Source organism: Ovis aries, chromosome 6 (assembly GCF_016772045.2).
Source record: "Ovis aries strain OAR_USU_Benz2616 breed Rambouillet chromosome 6, ARS-UI_Ramb_v3.0, whole genome shotgun sequence".
Classification (NCBI taxonomy): domain Eukaryota; kingdom Metazoa; phylum Chordata; class Mammalia; order Artiodactyla; family Bovidae; genus Ovis; species Ovis aries.
In genome coordinates, this window is record NC_056059.1 from 116,829,299 (window position 1) to 116,853,761 (window position 24,463).

Here is a 24,463-nt window from a genome sequence, read left to right on the forward strand (position 1 = left end):
CAGAGGATGAGACGGTTGGATGGCATCACTGACACGACGGACTGAGTGAGTAGGCTCGGGGAGTTGGTGATGGACAGGGAAGCATGGCGTGCTGCAGTCCACGGGGTCGCAAAGAGTCCGAAAGGACTGAGCGACTGACCGGAACTGGGACACAGACGCGCAGGCCGATTCGCTACACGCGCACGGCGGCTCCCAGTCACGCGACGCCGCTGCACTGTCAGGGGGCCGTGGTCCTTGTTTCACTGAAGAGGAGGCTGCGGGGTGGACTGTGCGGACTTGTGCAAGTTTGTATCAGAGCAAGGATTCATGCCCAGGCCAGCTGGCTCCAGACCCCTGGAGGGTGTGCTGGGGTCACTTCCTGGGCGAGAAGGCCTCTTGGATGAAGGCCTATCCCAGAGAGGCCAAGTCTAAAAGGGCACCAGACACTCGCAGATTAGAGAATATCAGCGAAGCCAAAAGCTACTTCTTTGAAAAGACCCATAAAATTGACAAATACTGGTAAGACTCATTAAGGGAGAAAGTCCAACACAGCAACGTCAAAAATGAAAAAGACTCATTACAGATCAAGCCATCACTTAAAATAATGAGGAGATTAGCAACATCTTTAGGGCAAACTTTAGATGAGAGTTTGATGAAGTGCTCAAACAGTTTCCAGAAAATACAACTTTTCAAAATAGACAAATAGAAACTGAAGCAATACTAGAATTATTAAATAAACTCAAACTTGTGTAACTCCAAGCCAAGATGGTTTATTCTAAAAATTTAATAAGAAAAACATATCTGATTTTAGGCAAACTATTGCAGATAACAGAAAAGAGTACACACTAAAAATCAACCGTGATCGGTACACCAGAACATGACAGAGAGAAAAGAAAACCCAAGTTACTCTCACTCATGAAACCAGATGAAGAAGCCCTAACTGCACTTATGAGCAAACCCCACCCAGCAGCACGGAGAGCAGGACATTCCCACGACCAAACGGGACTACCGGGGAAGCAGAGCTGGCCTCACACTGAGCCGATTCTGTAATTACCCCATCGCACTGAAGAGAAAGCGAGAAGCACCACGTGACTCAGACAGACGCCGTGTGTGCGCGCACACGCGTCTCGCCACTCAGTCGTGCCTGGCTCTTTGCGACCCCGCTGACCGCAGCCCCCAGGCTCCTCTGTCCGTGGCACTTTTCAAGAAAGAATACTGGGGTGGGTGCCACTTCCTCCTCCAAGGGTGCTTCCCGACCCAGGCACTGAACCCACGTCTGTGTCTCCTGCGCCGCAGGCAGACTCTTTACCCACTGAGCCATCGGGGAAGGTCAAAAAGATGCAGGAAAAGCTTTTAATGCTATTGAATATCCATTCCTTAGTAAAAAGCACCCGCAGTATATGAAGAACACAGGGTAACTGACACTGATACAGGCCATCTTGAAAAAAGAACCCTATTATCACTAAACATAAAGATGGAACAGTGGAAGTTTCCTCCTCAGATCAGGGATGAGATGACGGTACTGAGCACCAGCATTTCTACTCAGCAGAGACCCCAGCCAGCACAGGGCTAGCGATTAGAAAAGGGGAAAGAAGTGCCAGTATTTGTAGATGATGTGATCGTATACACACAGAATCCAAAAGGATGTAGAGATAAATAAGGAGAATTAGGTTTATAAAGGTTGACTTTTTAAAGTTTCAGATACCACTGAATGATAACCTCTGAAAAGAGAACTCAAGCATGGCCCCCAGGGCTGCGGACGTGCTGGTTGCGGCAGGCGGGCGCCGCGGAGCTGCGAGGGAGCGCAGTCTGCTGCAGGCGTGCCAGGGCCAGGAGTGCGGCCGGCGGGTGGAGACCCGCACACAGCAGGACCGAGCGACATGAACACCGTGAAGCGACCGCAGCCAGGCTTCCCCGCAGAAGACGCACACACTCAGGAGGGAGGCGGGCTGAGAACAGCCTCCAAGTGTTGCACTGGAGCTGAAGAGTCAGCGCGAACTCCTGGCTCCAGCAGACCCACACGTTTGCTTGCGAATACCACTGTCCATTAAACCAGGCTCCTTGGACAGACGGCCGATTTCAGGACTGTGGAAGAGGAAGCTCAAGGTGAGAATGGATGTCTGTTACAGTAAAGTAAGGAAGTGCTCAAAAAACGGAAGGATTCAGCAGCGACTGGAAGGGTTCCCACTGCTCAACTGGATATATTGTATAAAACAGGAAACCACACCGAAACCCAAAGAGGAAACCATAAGTCCATGATCACACAAGGAGTCCACAACAAGGAAGAAAAGAAAGTTCCAGCTTGCTGCAGAAGGTCAATACATGCAGAAGGGACGGAGGCATGAGAAGATCACCGTTTTGCTGCCACTAAATTAACGGATTCAACCAAGATATACTGGATGCTGAATTAAGAGGGAGAAAGCTTGGTAAGAATCAGGGTATTTACGATGATAAAATATCTCTCTATGAAAGACGTATTCAGTTCAGTTCAGTTCAGTTCAGTCGCTCAGTTGTGTCTGACTCGTTGCGACCCCATGAATCGCAGCACGCCAGGCCTCCCTATTCATCACCATCTCCCGGAGTTCACTCAGACTCACGTCCATCGAGTCCGTGATGCCATCCAGCCATCTCATCCTCGGTCGTCCCCTTCTCCTCCTGCCCCCAATCCCTCCCAGCATCAGAGTCTTTTCCAATGAGTCAACTCTTCGCATGAGGTGGCCAAAGTACTGGAGTTTCAGCTTTAGCATCATTCCTTCCACTGGTTTTAGAAAAGGCAGAGGAACCAGAGATCAAATTGCCAACATCCACTGGATCATGGAAAAGCAAGAGAGTTCCAGAAAACATCTATTTCTGCTTTACTGACTATGCCAAAGCCTTTGACTGTGTGGAATCACAATAAACTGTGGAAAATTCTGAAAGAGATGGGAATACCAGACCACCTGACCTGCCTCTTGAGAAATCTGTATGCGGGTCAGGAAGCAACAGTTAGAACTGGACATGGAACAATAGGGAAAGGAGTACGTCAAGGCTGTATATTGTCACCCTGCTTATTTAACTTATATGCAGAGTACATCATGAGAAACGCTGGAGTGGAAGAAGCACAAGCTGGAATCAAGATTGCCAGGAGAAATATCAATAACCTCAGATATGCAGATGACACCACCCTTATGGCAGAAAGTGAAGAGGAGCTAAAAAGCCTCTTGATGAAAGTGAAAGAGGAGAGCAAAAAAGTTGGCTTAGAGCTCAACATTCAGAAAACGAAGATGATGGCATCCGGTCCCATCACTTCATGGGAAATAGATGGGGAAACAGTGTCAGACTTTATTTTTTTGGACTCCAAAATCACTGCCGATGGTGACTGCAGCCGTGAAATTAAAAGATGCTTACTCCTTGGAAGAAAAGTTATGATCAACCTAGATAGCATATTCAAAAGCAGAGACATTACTTTGCCGACTAAGGTCCGTCTAGTCAAGGCTATGGTTTTTCCAGTGGTCATGTATGGATGTGAGAGTTGGACTGTGAAGAAGGCTGAGCACCGAAGAATTGATGCTTTTGAACTGTGGTGTTGGAGAAGACTCTGGAGAGTCCCTTGGACTGCAAGGAGATCCAACCAGTCCATTCTGAAGGAGATCAATCCTGGCATTTCTTTGGAAGGAATGATGCTAGCACAAAACACTATTAACTTTACAGTGAAGACGCTAGTCAGACACCACCTTAACGACGTGTTGAGTTACCAACACCCGTCATAGAACCAATGTCACAAACTCCTAAGATGTTGTGCTGCAAAGAATACAACATGATCTGTGCGAGATTCCTGTCAAAATGCAAAATTTTAGTCCAGTTTGGAGCTAGACAAATTGTAGCAACGTTCTAAACAAACCTTAAAAATACTGAGTAAAAGGAGCTATACACCAACTATATGTTGCAAACTTCCAAGTATATAAAGTTCAAAAAACACAACTGCAGTGCTTAAGAATATTATGTTTAGTGGTTACCCATGAAAGGAAAGAAAGGGAACTGCAATCAAGACGCAGCCTTCGTGAGCTTTTGGAGCCCTTAAAATGTCCTATTTCTCTACTGGAATAGTGCTGATACCAGGGACCACACTAGGATGATGTGCAAAGCTGAGCGCTTACTGTAAGCTTCCCAGGTGGTGCAGTGGCCAAGAATCAACCTGCTGAAGCAGGAGACGCAGGTTCGACCCCTGGGTCAGGGTCACCCCCTGGGTCAGGGTCACCCCCTTGAAGCAAATGGCAACCACTTCAGTACTCTTACCGGGAAATCTCAAGGACAGAAAAAGCTCTGGCAAGCTACCGTCCACGGGCTCACAAGGGTCAGCTGCGACATGGCAAGCGAGGACACGTGCAAAATACGCAGTTACTGCGTGCACGTCCATGAAATTTAACAAGAAGGAGTGTTGAAAACACATGGCTGACAGAGGAACACGGTAACCCCATGGGGAAAGGAAAGGCTTCTCGGGGACACAGCTGGATATCCATACTGTGGGGGTGACCGCCAGCCTTGGGCTTCTCAGGCGGCTAGTGGCAAGGAGCCCGCCTGCCAACGCAGGAGGCGTGAGAAATGCGGGTTGGAGCCTGAGCCGTGAAGACCGCATGGCAAGCTGCTCCAGTGCTCTCCCCGGAGAATCCCGCGACAGAGGAGCCTGGCGGGCTACCGTCCATGGGGTCGCAGAGAGTCGGACACGACTGAAGTAACTGAGCAGGCACGCACGCGTGCACCTCCAACCGTACCACAGACCAGACATAAAACCTTGAAAAAAAGCCCCAACCTGAAATGGGTAACAGAGCTACCCATGAAAGCTAAACTTACGGCCCTTTAACAAGACAGCGAAGAAAATCTTTCCAACCTCAGAGGAGACAAAACATTAGATTCTCCTACCTAGCCAAGATTTCCACCTTGGGGTAGAGACATTTGGGAGGACCGCAAGAGCACTGACCACAGCTGACAAGCTGCGCTTCAGGAAACCTCAATCGCCGCTGACGTGGCTCCTCCCGGCTCCGGCTCCCGGGTGGAGGCGGCTGGCAGGAGCACTGCTCCCTCCCGCACGGTGAGGCCGACCAAACGAACCCCGAGCTGTGACTTTTGGGGAGCCCATGAGGAAACCGGCCCCAGATCTGGCTGCCTGCGAGGGAAAGAACGCACACCCTCGCCTGAGGCCGACATGCCCAGCACGGGCGAGAAGGGCTCGGGAGGACGGCCGACGCAGGGCAGGGCCGAGTGCCGGCGGGCAGGGTGACGGCTGGGGCCACGGAAGCTGAGGGACCCACGCCCCTTTGCTGCGTCCCTAGGAAACTCCCGGAGTGGTCTTTGGAAAGATCTGCAAGAGGCCTAAGAAGCATTGCGGGGGGGTGCAGAACTGGGGAGGGGAGAGGCAGCCGAGTCTGAGGCAAATTCCACCCCGATCCTTCTTCACATCCACTATGGAGAAAAGGCCCGAAGGAAAAAGGCCTTCCCTGTCCACACTGCCCAGGGCAAGGCTCTGCTGAACACTCGCTGCAACAGGAGGAAGGAAAAGGGGGTTGGGGGAGCTGCTCCTGGAGAAGGGGCAAGACTACACAGGGAGCCCCCAACTACAGCCAAGGACGGGACAGGAGAGCCGAGAGGACCACACTCCAAGACTCAGGGTCAACACGCACAGGGGACGAGGAGACAGCGCCACACCACACCCGCTCACGCCCAAGCCAGAGCGCTTCAAGTAGGGGGATCTCTGCGGCCCAGTCGTTAGGACTCTGCACCTCCACTGCTGAGGGTGTGGGTTCACTCCCTGGCTGGGGAGCTAAGATTCCACCAGCCACATGGCGTGGCCAAAAAAACAAAGCACCTTACGAAAAGCTTCAAGCAACAGCCAGAGTGGGATGCTGCTGGGAGAGGAGCAGCGAGGAGCAGCGAGAAGCAAGGGGTGCAGAGACCCGGGTGAGGCAGGGCGGGGCAGGAAGGCGCATGGCACAGAGGCACAGCTCCGGGAGCCACCCCTTGCCCTGCACACAAGCCACCGCAGCGGGAATCCGAAGGCTGCAGAGCTCTGGCAACAAGCATGGCAGCAACGAATTCTAAACAGAGCCCAGCTCCTAACAAAAGGAATTCAAACTACCGCAGTGAAAGTCTACCTGCGCCCGTTTCCAGGCATACAAACAACTGTCCTATACAACATGTGTGGTTCTGAAAAATAATTACACGGTAGACAAAAAGCATTAAAAAAAAACTGAAATGCCACATTCCCAAAAGACAAAGCAACCATCAAAACAAGACTCAGAGGGACTTCCCCAGAGGTCCAGTGCTTAAGAGTCAATGTTCAAACTGCAGGAGGCGTGGGTTCAATCCCTGCTCAGGGCACTAAGGTCCTGTTTTTGCCACACAGCATGGCAAAACAACAGCAAGACTCAGATATGAAGCAGGTTTTGGGACGATCCAACAGGGAATTCAAAGCTGTTACGATTACTTATATTAACAGCTATAAAAGAGAAGACAAACAGCATGGAAAATCAGATGAGCAATTTCAGCAGAAAAACAAAAACATTTCTCTTCAGTGAAGCTGAAGACAGGTCAACGGAAATCACACCAACTGAAACACAAAGAGAAAAATGAGTGGCAATGGGAGTCTGGACAGAAAATCCACTAAGTGAGACGATATAAAACAGCCTCACATACAAAACGTCCTAACAAACCGGTAACCAGAGGAGGTGGACAAAGAGCAGAAGAGACGGCGGTTGAGAAACTTCCAAGATTAATGACAGACACCAAACCTCAAATCCAAGAAGTGCAGAAAAGCCATCAAACAGGATAAACAAACAAAAGAACAGGCGATGCGAAACACCTGGTGGTACTGACTCCAAACTGCTGACGAGTGAGAAGCGAGACTCTCAGAAGCAGCCCGAGAAAGCAGGCGACACACTGCGCGCAGCGTGACAAAGATAAGGGGCAGAGCTGGCCTCTTGTGAGAGTCCACCCGAGCCAAAGACAGACAGACAGAAAGATTTAAACCTGTTAACCAAAAATTCTAGACCTAGCAAAGATACCGCGAAAGAAGTAACGGAGAAATAAAGACTTCCTCAGAGAGGAGCACTGAAGAAATGCATCGCTAGGAGGCTTAACCCGCAAGAGATGGGAAACCATTTTGTGCGGAAAGAACACAGCTTAAGACGGAAACTCGGACCTTCTCAAAGAAATGGAGAGTCCTGAGAACGGAACACAAGCAAAGTAAATAAAATCGGTTTCCCCTTTAAAACCTGCACTGAAGTGTGGCTGACGTTCAGAAGCAAAAGGAGCAACGCACTCTACTCACAGCATCTGCAGAAGGGGAACAAATGACGTCAGCAGAACAGAGGGGGCCCGGGACACGCGGGGTGAGGCCCCCTCACCGTCCACTCTGAGCAGCATCCGGGGGCAAACTCCGGACCGACGTGGAACGCACCAGTAAAAGCTAAGATAGCCACACTGCAAAAGCTCGGGGCAAAAGCCACTGCAGCTGTGCACTGCTGGACTTCGTGTCTGATATTGGAATACAGTCTTAAAGAACCATTGTTATATGTAGCAGTAAGACTCTTGAGAGTCCCTTGGACTACAAGGAGATCCGACCAGTCCATCCTAAAGGAAATCAGTCTGGAGTGTTCACTGGAAGGACTGACGCTAAAGCTGAAGCTCCAATACTTTGGCCACCTGATGCGAAGAGCTGACTCATTTGAAAAGACCCTGATGCTGGGAAAGATCAAAGGCTGTAGGAGAAGGGGACGACACTGCATGAGATGGTTGGATGGCATCACTGACTTGATGGATATGAGTTTGCGTAAACTCTGGGAGTTGGTGATGGACAGGGAGGCCTGGCGTGCCGGTCCATGGGGTCGCAAAGAGTCGGACACGACTGAGCGACTGAACCGACGCTACGTACCATTTTAGCACACGCGCTGCTGAGGCAAGCACTGTGACACATCACTTCAGTGTGCGTTTCTCGCTTTATGCTGCTTTGCTGATGACTTATTACTTGCTGTTTATTTTATATTTTAGACTAGGGAAATGATGACTAGACAAACAGCAAATTCGAGTGATTTTCTTACACAAGTTCAAAATGGGTTGTAAAACAGCAGAGACGACTCACAATATCAACAGTGCATTTAGCCCAGGAACTGCTTACGAACAGACAGTGCACTGGTGGTTCAAGAAATTTTGCAAAGGATACAGGAGCCTTAAAGATGAGGGGCTCAGGGTGGCCATCAGAGGCTGACTACGATCAACTGAGAGGATCACTGAAGCTGATCCAATTACAAATATACAAGAAGCTGCAAAGAATGCAGCCTCGGCCATTCTACACTCATTCAGCATCTGAGCCAGACTAGAAAGCTGAAAAGGCTGGATACGTGGGTACTCCACGAGCTGACGGAAAAAAAGAATCATCATTTTGAAATGCTCAGTTCAGTTCAGTCACTCAGTCATGTCTGACTCTTTGCAAACCCATGGACTGCAGCACACCAGGCCTCCCTGTCCATCATCAACTCCTGGAGTCCACCCAAACCCATGTCCATCGAGTCAGTGATACCATCCAAACATCTCATCCTCTGTCGTCCCCTTCTCCTCCTGCCTCCAATCCCTCCCAGAATCAGGGTCTTTTCCAACGAGTCAGCTCTTCTCATTCGGTGGCTACAGTATTGGAGCTTCAGCTTCAGCCTCAGTCCTTCCAGTGACATGTAAACTCCTCTTACTCTATCCTCTATCCAAGGGGTTCTCCAGGCAAGAATACTAGAATGGATTGCCATTTTCCTCTGCAAGGGATTTTCCCAACCCAGGAATCAAACTGGAGTCTCTTGTACTGCAGACAGATTCTTCATTGACTGGGTTACGAGGGAAGCCTATTCTATCCCACAACAATGAACTACTTCTTGATCGGCCTGTGACGTGTGATGAAAAGTGGTCTATGTATGACAACCAGCTATGCCCAGCTCAGTGGCTGGACCGAGAAGCAGCTCCAAGGCACAAGCCAAGCTCACACCACAAGGGCCATGCTTACTCTCCGGTGGTCTGCCGCTGGCCGGATCTACTACAGCTTTCTGAGTCCTGCCAAAACCATTACAGCTGAGAGGTGCACTTGGCAAGTCGACGAGTGCCCCCAATGCAACACTTACAGCTGGCACCGATCAGAAAGGGCCCAGCTCCCCCCTCCCCGGAACAATGCCCGACCGTGCATCACACAACCGACGCTTCCAAAGCTGAGCTATGAGGTTTTGCCTCATCCACCTTATTCACCTGATCTCTCAACAAGCAACTACCACTTCTTTAAGCATTTTGACAACTTTTTTGCAGGGAAAATATTCCCAAAACCATCAGGAGGCAAAAAAAGTTCGTTGAATCCTGAAGCATGGATTTTTAGACTACAGGAATGAGCAAGCTTTCTCGCTGGCAAAAATGTGTGGACTATAGTGGTTCCTATTCTGATTAGGAGTTTGAGTCTAGTTATAATGATTTAAAACTCACAGTCCAAAACCACAATTACTTTTTCACTAACCTAATGATAAGTCAATAGAAGAGATACAACGGAATTACAAAACATGAGAAATTAAACCCTAAAGGGGCAGAAGCAGAGGGAAAAGAAAAGGAAGTGTAAACATAACAAACACAGAAAAGGACCAGCAAGATGATCAACGCCAACCACGTCCCGTCCACAGCCCGCGGCTGCCGGGCACGGGGGTGCGGACGGGCTGGCAAAGGCGCCCGCGGCTGCCGGGCACGGGGGTGCGGACGGTCTGGAAAAGGCACCCAAGGCGCTCCAACGACGGACATCTGCTAACCGTGACTGGGGTGGCGGCCACCTGGCGACACGCACAGAACTGCATCCCTGAAGTGCGTGCCTCTTACCGTGTGCACATCATACCTCGATAAAGTTTATTTTTCAAAGTAAAAAAAGAAGAGGTCTACTAACAACAGCAAGGCGTGCTTAAGAATGTGGCTCCAAGGCCAGACTGCCCAGTTTCGTCTGCTAGCACGCACCGTGGGCTTCACCTCTGCCTCAGCCTCCTTGGCCTCAGCACCTGCCTCGCAGGTCTGCGTGAGGACCGAGGTGCCGAGAGCCCCGCTTGGTCCCAAGTGAGGGGCCCCCGCGAGCGAGCCCGAGTCACTCGGAGCACAGAGGCCTGGCCCCCGCGGCGGGGCTCACTGTCATCTGAGCAAAGACTGTCAGACGGAAGCTGTTACGATCACCATGAACCAGGGAACTCTCTGGTGCTCTGGTGGTTATGACTGTGCTGTCACTACCAGGGGCCAGGGTTCAATCCCTGGTCAAGGAACTAAGATTCCACAAGCTATGCGGCACGGCCAAGGACAAAAATCACTATGAGCATTCCACCCAGGCACTGTATTCCCATTCCCTCAAGACACACATATTTTTAGTTACTGTTTTGGGAGCTGATACAACCAGCTTTTGGAAACTATTCACTGTGTTTGTGCCTCTCTAAGTGAAAGGAAACTGCCGCCCCTGCCCCCGCCAGCCCGAGAAGCTGGCTCTTCCGGAAGCACGTGGTAAGGGGCTGGGGTCCCGCGACCGAGCACGACGCCCCCCAGGCCTGACTGGCCACGGCCGGTGGAGCGCCAGCCGCTGCCAAGCAACCACGCCGTCAGGAGCGTCCGCTCCGCTCTCACATGGTGGTACCCGGCAAGTGCAAACAAAACGCGTCACCAGAAACATACCTCACTGTCAGAAGAGAGGCCCTGGGCTCTTCCGTGCACACAGGCAGCATCTCCTGGGGACCGGCGGGGTGCCGGACACGGCTCCAAGACCAGCTCTGCGCTCCGGCCCCTGGGGAAACGGCAGGGAGTGGCCTGTTTCAAGGTCGTGAGCGTCAGGAGGGGAGATGACGTGTCCGGCCTCTCAGCTGACACAGTGCCCGGCAAGGTGCTGGACGCCCAGCCCACTTCCTCCCGTAACTGTGCAGAGCCACTAAGTAACCTCAGCTGACATCACAGACGAGGACTCAGATCCAGGCCGTGTACTCACAGCGCTGTGATTAACGGCTCTCTGTGACCCGACCTCCTGGGAGGGAGCCCTCCTCTCACGGCCCACCTGGAAAATGGCCCTCGTCTTTCAGTGGGATTCCTGCATCATCCTCCATTTAAAGCCTGACTCATGCTGCTCCGGCTTTCTCCCAGGCTCACGATTAGCACACGCTCTTCCGCTCACACAGCGTTTCTCACGCGACGTTCCCGCCGGGGGCACTTGTCTCCGCCTCCCTCCCAGTGAACTGCCTGCAGCCTCTGAGACCAGAGGCTTCGTCTCGGTCACAGCCCTCCCACCAACACCTCCCCCGGCTGCGCTCCTAGGGCAGGCAAGGCCCACTGAGGAGCAAGGCGGAGACTCTCCAGTCTCGCTGGGCTGAACACCATCACACCCAGTGGTTTTCAGAGTGAAGGCAGCAGGCAGGAAAGGGCTGACCGCCTGACACAGGAGGCACCCGAGCTTCCCAGGGGGCAACTCGTGTGAGAAGATCCTGACCCCACACACACACTGCACTGCCGCGCCTTCAGAAACTGCACCTACAGCCTCGTGGCGAGTTCCTTACGATCAGTAACTAAGGAAGAGAGCTGGAGTCTGTGGAGAGCCAGCCGCAACGACGTGCCGGCTCAGCCCGCGATGGCTGCAGCGTGCCCGGGACTCAGTGAGCAGGGGGAATCCCTCCAGGGAGCCGACCTTCGGGAAGCACGCTCAGCCGCAACCTTGGTCAAAGGTGCAAATCCACACGGACTCACTGGCAGGGACGGTCAGGAGTCTGGAAAGAACAGGGAGAGCTAATCGGTAGCAAAGAGGTCTAGAGAAGGCATGTGAGGCTGGCGGGCATGGAGTGCAGGGGGTTCCATGTCCTGCAAGCGCTCCACGGCGACGCCCACTGCAGAAGCGGGGACAAGGTGACCTGCCCTGTGTGCGACCCCTGGCCTCTTTCGCCGCCTCGCAGCAAGCTCGCAAGCAGAGAGCTGCGGCAGCAAGGGCGGGCTGACACATCCGCTCAAGGACGCCAAGGCGCACCAAGGCCGACCTGGTCTCGCATCCGGGATCTGTCTGCAGGGCAGGGCTTCTCCAGCATCCGACCGCACGTTATTTCCTCCAGCTCCGGATCTGGGAAGCAGCAACGCAGCTGGGAGCCCCAGAGCGCCGGATGGTACCCCGGCCTTGGCTACCACTTCCTGCGCCCTCTCTACGGCCCCTGCCCCCACACCGGGTCCTGCAGGGCTGGCCGGCCAGGGACACCCACGAGGGCAGGAGTGCACGCAGGAGGGACGACTGCAGCAGCAGCGGGCTGCGGCCGCGCGCCCTGACTCTCTCTGGGCCCCTCTCCACCCACCCTGGCTCACTCACAGCCTGGAGGGGCACTCCCTGTGGCCCTCCCCGCACAGACAGCACACACCCCAGGACTCACACCCACAAAGGGACCCTGACTGCCTCTGCAGCCCCAGCTCGCCTGGGCCCCAGACTGCTCCTGCGTGCCCGGGAACCGTGAGCCAGCTCGCCCAGGCCCTCCAGCTGCAAGCCTATGTGCTCCAATGTGGCGTGAACTCCAGCCCTGACAAGTGGTCCCCTTCCAGCGTGTCCTCTGGGTAACAGCCCTGAGCCCTAGAGTATAGAGCTCTCCTTCCAGTTTACAGTTTTTCTCCTATCACAGCTTAATAATTCCTTAATACACTAAGCCTCTCTGGTTTAAATGACTAGTACATGGTTTTGTCTCCTGATTGGACCCAACTTAATCCCATGTGCCTGCTCCCCAAAGTCACCACCTAGGGACCCTGAGTGTCTTATCCACTGCTGGGATACAAAATGGACCAAGGAGCTCGTTTTAGGGCGGAAGTGAGGTGAGGGGCCCATGGTCGGTGGGGCCGCTCATCTGTCACACACGTGATCCCTCGGCAGCGCTGGCTCTAGAGCGTGCTGCGACAGCCTCCTGAGAGCTCACCACACCGGACAGGAGGCTCTGGGGTTAGAGAGCTGCCCCAGAAGCCCCGGCTTTACACACCGCCGCACCGGTGACCAGCAGACACTGCCATGTCTCCTAATGTCCGGGAAAGAAGCGCTCGAATGAGAGGAGCGCCTCGCCCACACCTAGTGACCAATCCAGAAAGTGCCTCCTTCCCGCCTCCACAGCGCAGGCTCTCTGACAGGTTAGCAGTCTGAGCGCTCAGGAGCTGAATGCTTGCACCGGCGACACATTTGCAGAATGTCAGAAGCTTGCCTGACCAGCTGGACTCCTAAGGCAACAGGTTAAAAAAAAACCAACAAACATGATGGAGAAGGAAATGGCATCTCACCCCAATATTCTTGCTTGGAAAATTACATGGACAGAGGAGCCTGGCAGGCAACATCCCATGAGGTCACAAAGAGTCAGACACGACTAAGCACGCACCCATGCAATGCATAATACATGATTTTCACCTCTGCCAAAAACAAATAAAGATCTTCCTCAGAATAATCTAGCTTTAAAAAAATGAAACAAAAAACAGTGACTAGATACAGTGGTGGATCTAAGCTTCCTTCTAAAATGTTGACAGGTCTTCCAAGAATAGTAACATTAACACTGATAAATTTTTTCCAACCATCTGAATTTATGTCATGAAAAAGAATGAAAAAAAAAAAAAAACATTACGCCAGGACTATATTGCCTCCCCAAACAAAATCTAGTTGGCTCTGATTTTGTCTTTATCCATAAACATGGCTCTACATAAACTATGCTGAAAAACACATGAGGATACACTGGAATGAGTCAGCGGGGGCAGACCAGCAGCAGGCCTTCACCCAGCACCGTTCGCTCCAAAGGCAGACCACACACACACACAGGGCAGCAGTGGGGCTGGGACGGGGAAGCCGCACAGACAGGATCTCCACACGAAGAGCCTGGGACTCTGAAGCCAGAACGCCCAGACCTGAACTCCAAGCCCATCTCCTAACAAGCTACACAACTTGGAGAAGCCACTCAACCCTCACAGAACTCATTTTTTTCCTTCTGAGGAAGAGACATCCTATTATTAAAAACAACACTGAACCCTGTAACTGCTCAGAAGATATACGCTCAAAATAAAGTGAAGTACAGCAGAGGCTGAAGGCTGCCCGCTGGATTTATAAAAGCTATCCCCTCAGAGGGCTGCCGCAGAGCCAAACGGCAGACTACAAGCAAGGTAACCAGAGCCTCTAACAGAGTGATCCTTAAGGCCAGTAGCGGCTGTTTATTATCACAGAATGACAAACATTTTAAGTGGGCAAAAAATAAAGCAGACAGACACAAATAAAATAAAGGCACGGGTAGCAGTATTAAAATCAGAAAATTACAGTACATAATGCAAAAGGCATTAGTGTCTCCAAATAAAATTTAACAGAATTTACCAGGGGTCATACAGGGTACCTAGCAGTCTGTAACAAATCAAGTAAACAAAAACATAAACGGCAAATTTAAATAAGGCTTGATTGCTGGATTTATGTCAAGATTTAAATTCCACCGCATCCCTCTTGTTAAGCTCCAGAAACACAAACCAATCAAACAAAATGCTACCAAAAAAAAAAAAAACCAACTTACATTTCAAAAGGCACAGGTTCTACAGGACATATTCACTTAAAAAAAAAAAAGAAATATAAAATTTCTTAAAGTTGAAACCATATACTTCAAAATCCAATTCACTTCAATAGTCAAAGCTCTCTCATATAAACATTGCAACAAAGAAGTAATAAATTCGAAATTGCAGTCCCATCAATAATCAATACTAGTGTACAGAGACCATCATTAAATTCCCAGCAACAACTATAGACACTGGCGAATAGTGCGCCAAAAAGCGTCTGGTGGACAGATTCAGAGCAGCAACAAAACTGAGACGGGGTCTGCCAGAGCTGCGCTTAAAAATTAAGCCCACAGCTCTTAACGAATGTTATTTTGAAGGGAAAAACACTGCCTCAAAATTATAGATTATAAATCAATTCAGAAAGGCCCCAAAGAAAACAGGACCAACTCACTTTAAACTGTGAAAGTGTAATGGAAAGTGTAATGGAAAGTTTAATGGCAGAAAAGAGGACCGTCAGACAGTAAGGAGTGCTGAAGGGGCTTCCCTGGTGTGCTTGAAACTTGGTAGATCTCACTGAATTCTGTGCTAGAAATGGTTAAAATAGCAAATGTATGTTATATCTTTTACCACAACTTGAAATATGATTTTTACACCTGAAACTAACACAGCACTGTAAATCCACATTATTTCAATAAAATTTACAAACTAAACAAATAATCCCCTGGGGTCCACTAGTTAGAGCCCCGCACTTCTGCGTCCACGGGCACGGGTCCAGCCCCTGGTCGGGAACCAAGACTCGGTGGGCACAAGGCAGCCAAACAATTAAAAGAAAAACAAACTCAGGATAAAACGAGAAAAAATAAATGAATAATGATTTTTAAAAGGGCAAATATGAAAGGAGGAGACTACTGAAAATAGTTTAAGACAATATTAAAAAATCCAAGGAGCACACACATTAACTGCATACCAAGCCCAGGAACACGTTCCCGCGCGCCAGGTCAGTATATTTTACGGAACACTAAAAGGAATAAACACTTTCTATTTTTAATTAAATGAATGATTAAAACTGATTCAGGCAGAAACATCAAACCTAAACCAATGACCATGAAGACACTGTAAACATCAGCAGAGAATTACCTCCTTTACAAGGTCCAGGCCAAGGACTTCCCGGGGGGCTCAGCAGTGGAGTCCGCCTGCCGGTGCAGGAGACGCGGGTTCCACCCCTGATCCGAGAAGACCCACGCGCCGCAGAGCAACCCAGTCTCGGGCCACAGCTCCTGAGCCCTCGCGCCCCAGGCCCAGGTGCCACAGCTGCTGAACCCTCGCCACACCCACCAAAGCCTGCCCGGCACAGCAGGAGGATGCCCGGCGGAGCAGGAGGAGCCACCGAGATGAGACGCCCGCATGCCACAGCTAGTGAGTGGCCCCCGCGCCACAGCCACAGAAAGCCCACGCACAGCACTGAAGACCCAGTGCAGCCAAAAATGAGAAAACAACACACAATTCTGTCAAAAAAGAACACCTGCTATGAGAAATAACTAAACCATTTATATGACCTCATCACGCCTTTAAGAAACACATAAGATTGAAACAAACTCTGCCTCTGGCCGTGCACCGCACCGCCTGACTTGACTACATTAATCTCACAAGATGATCACTGTTCACAGGGCAGAAAACACACACACAAAGTTTACACGAAATGAGTGCAGACGGATGGGCAGTCCCCCCAAGTGACCTCCAGGAAAACCTAGCAGCTTCAAGGTTTTCTCCATTCAAATCCATGCCTTCCTGAAGCTAAGCACAGAATGGCACCAACAGTCGTGTCTGACTCTTTGCGACCCCATGGACTGTGGCTCACCAGGCTCCTTGGTCCATGGGACTTTCCAGGCATGAACACTGGAGTGGGCTGCCATCTCCTTCTCCGGGGGATCTTCCAGGGATCAAACCCGGGTCTCCCATATTGTAGACAGACACCTTACTGCCTGAGCTACCAGGGAAGCCCAACTAGTTACAATCAAAATAATAATGAACATCTGTAATAAATACTATTAGACTCCATAATACTCTCAAAGTTTTGAGGTATTTTAGTCTTCATGGCAACTGAAAACCTTAGGTAACGTAACTTTGAGATCAAACCCAATGCAAAGACATCTAACAAACTCAAGTGATCACATCAGAAAAGCATTGCTGTGTGTGTGGCATCTACCCTCCAAACCACAAAGACTGGTCCGAGAACAGCGCCATCCCGTTCTAGGTGCCCACACCTTACCTCCCCAGTGCTGTGCAGGCACAGAAAGGCAAAGCCGCTCAGCGTGTCAGCGTGTCCGACTCTTTGCGACCCCATGGGCTGTACAGTCCACGGAATTCTCCAGGCCAGATACTGGAGGGGGCAGCCATTCCCGTCCCCAGCAGGCACAGAGGCGGCCCCCAGAGCCCGGGTGCCGTCTGGGTCAGCCCTCTCTCAGAGCTGCACGGCTGGCCCTGCACACACCCGGAGCCGGTCCGAGCCTGAGTCCCCGACATGGAATGGGGGTGACAGCGCCCCCACTGCGGACTGAACTGAGGACAGGCAGCACGCAGCCACACGGCTGAGCAATGCCAGCACAGAGCAGCGCTGCACAAATGCTGTGCAAGAGCCGGCTCGCGTTCTCTCGCCGTTACTGGGTTTCGTTTTTGGCAGTGCTGGTGACATGTAGGATCTTAAGTCCCCAACCAGGGACTGAACCCTCGCCCCCCGCGGTGGAGGCAGGAGTCGTAACCCCTGGACCACCAGAGAGGTCCCTGATGGCCAGCTAAGGTTAGTATACATTAATAATTGGGTGTGTGGCACTGCTACTCAGTAATTACTCGATACCCTGCCGATTAATGCCAAGAGACCATATGAACTAACCTCCGATCTGCCTTCCGATACAGGCCTGGACACTGCTCCTGCACACTGCTGTCCCAGCTCACCGGGACTCTGAGCCTACCAGGAGCTCCACTTTGGCTGCTGAGAGCCTGGGTTCAGTCCCTGCTGAGGGAACTAAGATCCTGCAAGGTGAGCAGCTGGGGGGGGGGGGGGGGGGCACTGAGGGAAAAAGCTTCCTGAGAGTAGAAACCACTCCACATGACACTTCCTTCAAACCTGACCGTCCCCAGCAACACCCAAGATTTATACGTGTTCCTCTGACGTTACAATCCCAGTATCTAGGGATTGTACCTAACACGTGAAAAAGCCTCAGCAAATGCCTGCTCGATGAGTAAACTTGCCCTCTTCACACCATGCCAACCTGCAGTCCAAGCTCCTGACACCCCTGGCAAGTCTGGCCCTGGGACCCACTGAGCAGATTCTATTCCTTTGCTGGGCATCAACCCCGACTTGGCTCACTCAGGACCCAGCTGGCACTGCAGCTCTGACCCCCACAGCTGCGCACTCTCCTTGCTCCCCTCTCCCCTCGCGGGTCACCAGCACTATGTAACCCAGGGCCCGAGCAAGAGGCCACGCCACAGAGGGAGTGCGTGGACCACGAAGCCTCCTTTCCCACACGTGAGCCGTGAACCCTCGAGTCCTTTCATTTCCCATGTATTTTTAAAAATTTAGTTCAGCTTTTCAATGCTTCCAATAGGGCAAAAGGCCTTGTTCCTACCCAAGTAACTGTTCAACAGCCAGAATTAAATGATGAAATACTGCTGCTTCGATGTTAATGTTTGTTTTTAAATGAGTGCAGAATGAATCTACTCATATAATAAACAACGCCATGCACGCAGCATTTAGAACGCCTCTGTTCGAATGCATCGGGCAGTTCAGATGTAAGCGTCAACACCAGGAAGCAGGCTGCAGCTTCCAAACATCAGGGAACCCGAGGCCTGGTCTCAGCCTCGGCTCAGGCTACACAGCCCCTCCCTACCACCCCCACACACAACTCCCAGAAGCTGCTTCGGGGACTCAGGTGTCTGTGCTACAACCATCTAACCTGCACCTCCCCTTGGATGTCTCAAGGCGCTTAGAGCTCAACGTGTCCAAACCCAAATTCACGCGCCTGGGCCTCTGTGGCAACGGTCAGCCAGAGCCTCTGGCAGCGTCCACTGCGAAGAAAATGGCAGCTGGGCAGAGGGACAGTCCCGCCCAACGTGAGGAAGATGTGGAGCCTGGTAAGATGCCCACAGCCCGCTCTCCACACCCCTCACCCACCTCGAGTCCATAAGCAAACTCAAGGAGGTACACGACACGCCCGGCAACTGCCCACCCGGGCCTGACACCAGGCCACCAACTGGCCTTCCTGCTTCGGCCTCTGCCCCTTACATCCAGGACGCACCTGGAATCACTCCTTTAGAACTAAAGTGAAAGCTGCTCAGTCATATGCGACTCTCTTCAACCCCATGGACTATACACCCCATGGAATTCTCCAGGCCAGAATACTGGAGTGGGCAGCCTTCCTTTCTCCAGGGGATCTTCCCAACCCAGGAATCAAACCCAGGTCTCCTGCACTGCAGGCGCATTCTTTACCAGCTGGGCCACAGGGCTGCCCAAGAACACTGGAGTGGGTAGCCTACCCCTTCTCCAGCAGGTCTTCCCGACCCAGGAACAGAACCGGGCACTCCCACACTGCAGGCGGGTTCTTTATCAAACGAGCCACCAGGGAAGCCCTCTAGAAGCTAAGTCGCCGCCTCTCTCTCCTCTGCTCAAAACCCCCCCAACGCTCCCATCTTAACAAGATGAAAACTGACGCTGTCAGAGGGACACACCAGACCCTCTGTCCAGAACAGACCGCACAAGCAGGCACCCAGCAGACACCGGCGGGACGAAGGGACGCTGGTGACGTACGAATGGCAACGTGCCATCTCCACAGGAAGCTGCAGGCAGGAGCAGGACGGGTCAGTAGTAAACACATAGATGCACGCGGGGAACGCAGACCGCCCCCGACTCCAGCCTTCCCGCGGCATTTCCCAGCGCAGGGAAATCGCCTGTGAAGTCAGACTTCTGAGGGCTCGCTGTGAGCCCCCACGTGCACTCTGCCCACCCTCCACCCCCACGGTCAGTGCTCACCTGCATCACTGAGGCGCCTTCGTATCCGCCGTCACCCAGCAAACCATGATCCTCATTGTGGCCAGAGAGGTCTCCGTTTTTCAAAGCCACCAGGGGCTCCAGGGGCTCCAGGTGCTCTTAACCAAAAGAGCAAAACCCTCTGGCCCAGGCCTGCAGGCCCTGCCCAGCACACCCCAGTCCCCGCAGCAGGCCCCTTGCTCCAGCACACTTTAGGGAGGAGGCTGGGCCAGACAGAAGGCTTCCCTCCTTTCCAGCCTCATGACAGACAGCTCTCATCCACAGGCAGCCATGAGGCCCAATCCCTAGCCTGCTCATTTTGCAAATCAGAGGAGCACAAGAGCCTCTCTGGGTCCCACAGCAAACTCCTGACAAGGCTGGAAAAACGCGCAGGCCCCCAGCCCAGCCAGTGCTGACGGCCACAGCCCCAGGCAATCCGGCTTCCAGGAGGGACCACTCTGGACCTCACTCAGGGGAAAAGCTATTAGAAAAAAGGCTGGGAGTGTTGCTTTCAGCTTAACTCTTAAGTGACACTCAGTCTTCATGACCTGCTTTGATGTCCTGACAACAACTTTAGAAACAGTAAATACCCAGTTACGCCCTAGGATTGTACTTGACACATATCCCTCAAAACTCTCCTCTGCCAAGAATCTTTACGTAAAACTAGGTTTTCTGCCTCGAAACCACTAAGCCCAAACTCCTACTGCACACATGGATTCCTTACACGTAACTGAACTCCAGTGCACTATCCTGACAGATGTCCACCTCTGAGCTTGCCTGCAAGGTGGCCTCATCAGGGGACGTGTCCCCACGGCCCCCCTGCCTTGCACCCCCGGCCCCGCCCTCTCCTCCATGCCTCAGGATAACAAACCCACGGAGGAACTGGAAGCCCTTCACAGCACAGCTGGGCCACAGTGAAGCCAAGCGGAAAGTGCGATCTGGCCCACTTCAGAGGCACGGGGATCTAAACCACAAGCAGCCAGCAGCCATCGAAGGTGAGGAGCAGCTGGGGTCACGGCAGGCGGAACGAGGCGGGGCGGGCCCCTGAGGAGGGGCTCAGGGAGGCCACCCGCGGCAAGGAGGGCCTCCAGGCCCCACCAGGCGCCTGCGCAGCAGGCCTTACACGGAGCTGAGAGGAGCAGCCTTGTTTCACGCAGCCTCAGCCGCCGCAGAGCACGGGAGCAGGCGGGCCGGGGCTCAGGAGGAGAGGCGCTCCACCCAGCCCGTGGGCCTCACAGGGCGGGCTCCAAGGCTCACCCCGGCCCAGGGACAGACCCAGGTCTCCCGCACTGCAGGCGGGCCCCCCACCAGCTGAGCCCCGGTGCGGCTCCACGCTAAGGAGTCACCACAGTGCGCCGGCCCTAAACTCCAGGGCCGAGCACACGAGCCCGTGACTACCCAGAAACCGGTGTCGCCTCCGACCGCCTTCATCAGCGTCTTACAGACTTCAGAGTACGGGTCTGCCTCGTTAGGAAGGGTGATTCCTAGGTATGTTAGGATGCTCTTTTGATGAAACGATAAATGCAACTGTTTCCTTAATTTCTTTCTGAACTTTTGCCATTGAAGTACAGAAACGCAACAGATTTCTTTTAACTTTATATCCCGTGACTTTACTGAATTCATTAATGAGCTCCAGTAGTCTTCTGGTGAGTCTTGAGAATTTTCTGTGTATAGCATCAAGTCACCTGCCAACAGTAACAGTTGTACTTCTTTTCCAATTTGGATTCCTTTTAATTCTTCTAGAAGAATCTTCTCTGATTGCTGCAGCCAGGATTTCCAAAGCTATGTGGAATAAAAGTGGCGAGAGTGGACATCCTCGTCTTGTTCTTATCTTAGAGGAAATGCCCTCACCTTTTTACCACTGAGTATGATATGAGCTGTGAATCTGTCGTATGTGGCCTTTATTATGTTGAGGTAGGTTCCCTTTATATCCACTTTCTGAAGACTTTATTTTTAAGCATAAATGAATAAAATGCCTAGAAATAAATCTTCCTAAGGAGGCAAAGGACCTGTACTCTGAAAACTATGAAGATGACATAAACACAGGTAAAGATGTACGGTGTTCTTGGACTGCAGAAATCAATTCCCAAGGCAGTCTACAGATTCAAGCAATCCCTATCAAATTACCAGATGGCACAGTGGTAAAGAACCCGCCTACCAATGCAGGAGACACAAGAGACGTGGGTTTGATCCCAGGGTTGGGAAGATCCCCTAGAGTAGGAAATGGCAACCAACTCCAGTATTCTTGCCTGCAAAACTCCATGGACAGAGGAGCCTGGTGGGCAACATCCCACGGGATAGCAAAGAGTCAGACACGATGGGTGGCTGAGCACAAATCAATTACAAGCAGCACTCTTCACAGAACTGGAACAAAAAACCTAAAATTGTATTTTTATGGAAACACAGAAGACCCCAGGAGAAAAAGCAATCCTGAGAAAGAAGCAGCAGAGCGGATGGGCACACCGCTCACCCCACTCTGCACAGCAGCAGTGATCACAAAGCTGACAGGCACACCCCTCACCCCATTCTGCACAGCGGCAGTAATCACAGCAGTGTGGCGCTGGCACAAGGGCAGAAACTCGGAGCACAGGCGGAGGGCAGAGAGTCCGCAGATCAACCCGGGCACCTGTGATGGCCTGACGCACGCCCAAGGAGGGAAAAGAGCCGCGCAGAGAAGACAGTCTCTTCCACTAAGTCCTCCCAGGAAAGCGAAGAGCTACAGGAAAAGGAATGAAATCAGAACATTCCCCACACCACACACTAGAGCAAATGTAAAACGGATTAAAGACCTAACTGTCAGACGCATAGAGCTCCTAGAGGGACACGCAGGCACAGCGCTCTGACGAGCACGGCGGCGGTGACTCCTGGAGTGGCGGGAAGGAGAGCAGAACGAGCTAAGCGGAACCTAGGTGAGCTCAGAAGCTTTCGCACAGCAAAGGGAGCCACGTGAAACATGACAAGGCACGCTACAGAACGGGAGAAAATACCTGCAAATGATGTAGTCGAATAGGGACTGATTTCCAAAATATATAAACAGCCTCCCTGTCCACCACCAACTTCCGGAGCTTGCTCAAACTCATGTCCATTGAGTCGGTGATGCCATCCAGCCATCTCATCCTCTGTCGTCCCCTTCTCCTTCCGCCTTCAATCTTTCCCCAGCATCAGGGTCTTTTCCAATGAGTTGGTTCTTCACATCAGGTGGCCAAAGTATTGGAGTTTCAGCTTCAGCATCAGTCCTTCCAGTGAACATTCACTACTGATTTCCTTCAGGATGGACTGGTTTGATTTCCTTGCGGTGCAAGGGATTCTCAAGAGTCTTCTTCAGCATCACAGTTGAAAAGCATCAATTCTGTGGTGCTCAGCTTTCCTTATGGCCCAATTCTCACATCCATACATGACTACTGGAAAAACCATAGCTTTTGACTAGACAGACCTTTGTTGGCAAAGTTAATGTCTCTGCTTTTTAATGCGCGTCTAGGTTTGTCATAGCTTTTCCTTCAAGGAGCAAGTGTCTTTCCATTTCACAGCTGCAGTCACTGTCCACAGTGACCTTCAGTGAGTGAGTGAAAGTCGCTCAGTCGTGAGGACTCTCTGACACCCCATGGACTGTTCCAGACCAGAATACTGAAGTGGGTAAACTTTCCCTTCTCCAGGGGATCTTCCCAACCCAGGGATGGAACCCAGATCTCCCACATTACAGGCAGATTCTTTACCAGCTGAGCCACAGGGAAGCCCAAGAATACTGGAGTGGGTAGTGTATCCCTTCTCCAGTGGCTCTTCCCAACCCAGGAATCAAACCAGGGTCTCCTGCATTGCAGGAGGATTCTTTACCAACTGAGCTATCAGGGAAGCCCAAAAATGATTCTCTGCCAGGATGTTAAGAAACCACCAAACCAGGTACTAGTGATTTTGGAGCCCCCAGAATGAAACCTGTCATGGTTTCCCCTTTTCCCTCACCTATTTGCCATGAAGTGATGAGACCAGATGCTATGATCTTTGTTTTTTGAATGCTGAGTTTTAAGTCAGCTTTTTCACTCTCCTCTTTCACCTTCATCAAGAGCTTCTTTGGTGCCTCTTCACTTTCTCCCATTAAAGTGGTGTCATCTGCATATCTGAGGTTATCGATATTTCTCCTGGAAATATTGATTCCACTTTGTGAGTCACCAAATTCAGACTTAAATTGAAGAAAGTAGGAAAACCACTAGACCATTCAGGTATGACCTACATCAAATCCCTTATGATTAAACAGTGGAAGTGAGAAATAGATTTAAGAGACTAGATCTGATAGAATGCCTGATGAACTATGGACAGAGGTTCGTGACACTGTACAGGAGACAGGGAGCAAGACCATCCACAAGAAAAAGAAATGCAAAAAAGCAAAATGGTTGTCTGAGGAGGCCTTACAAATAACTGTGAAAAGAAGAGAAAGAAAAGGAAAGATATACCCATTAGAATGCAGAGTTCCAAAGAAAAGCAAGGAAAAATAAGAAAGCTTTCTTCAGTGATCTATGCAAAGACACAGAGGAAAATAATAGAATGGGAAAGACTGGAGATCTCTTCAAGAACATCAGAGATACCAAGGGAACATTCCATGCAAAGATGGGCTCAATAAAGGACAGCAATGGTATGGACCTAACAGAAGCAGAAGATAGTAAGAGAGGGAAAAAATACATAAAAGAACTGTACAAAAAAGACCTTCATGACCCAGATAACCACGCTGGTGTGATCACTCACCTAGACCAGATATCCTGGAATGAGAAGTCAAGTGGGCCTTAGGAAGCTTGACTACAAACAAAGCTAGTAGAGGTGACGGAATTCCAGTTGAGCTGTTTCAAATCCTAGATGATGATGGTGTGAAAATGCTGCACTCAATACGCCAGCAAATTTGGAAAACCAAGCAATGGCCACAGGACTGGAAAAGGTCAG

General features: G+C 51.4%; 1 protein-coding gene across 6 annotated transcripts in view; it reads right to left on the minus strand.

The window, feature by feature from the left end:
- Positions 1 to 24,463, minus strand: part of FAM193A (family with sequence similarity 193 member A) — a 150,598-nt gene that overhangs the window by 97,219 nt on the left and 28,916 nt on the right. The window contains exon 1 of one of the 6 annotated variants that reach the window (XM_042251715.2): positions 10,672 to 10,768. The exons of the other annotated variants lie outside the window; for them this stretch is intronic. The gene's annotated coding sequence lies outside the window, so the exon portion shown is untranslated. Of the gene's footprint in view, positions 1 to 10,671; positions 10,769 to 24,463 lie in introns of those variants that run through there. 6 annotated transcript variants of the gene reach the window in all.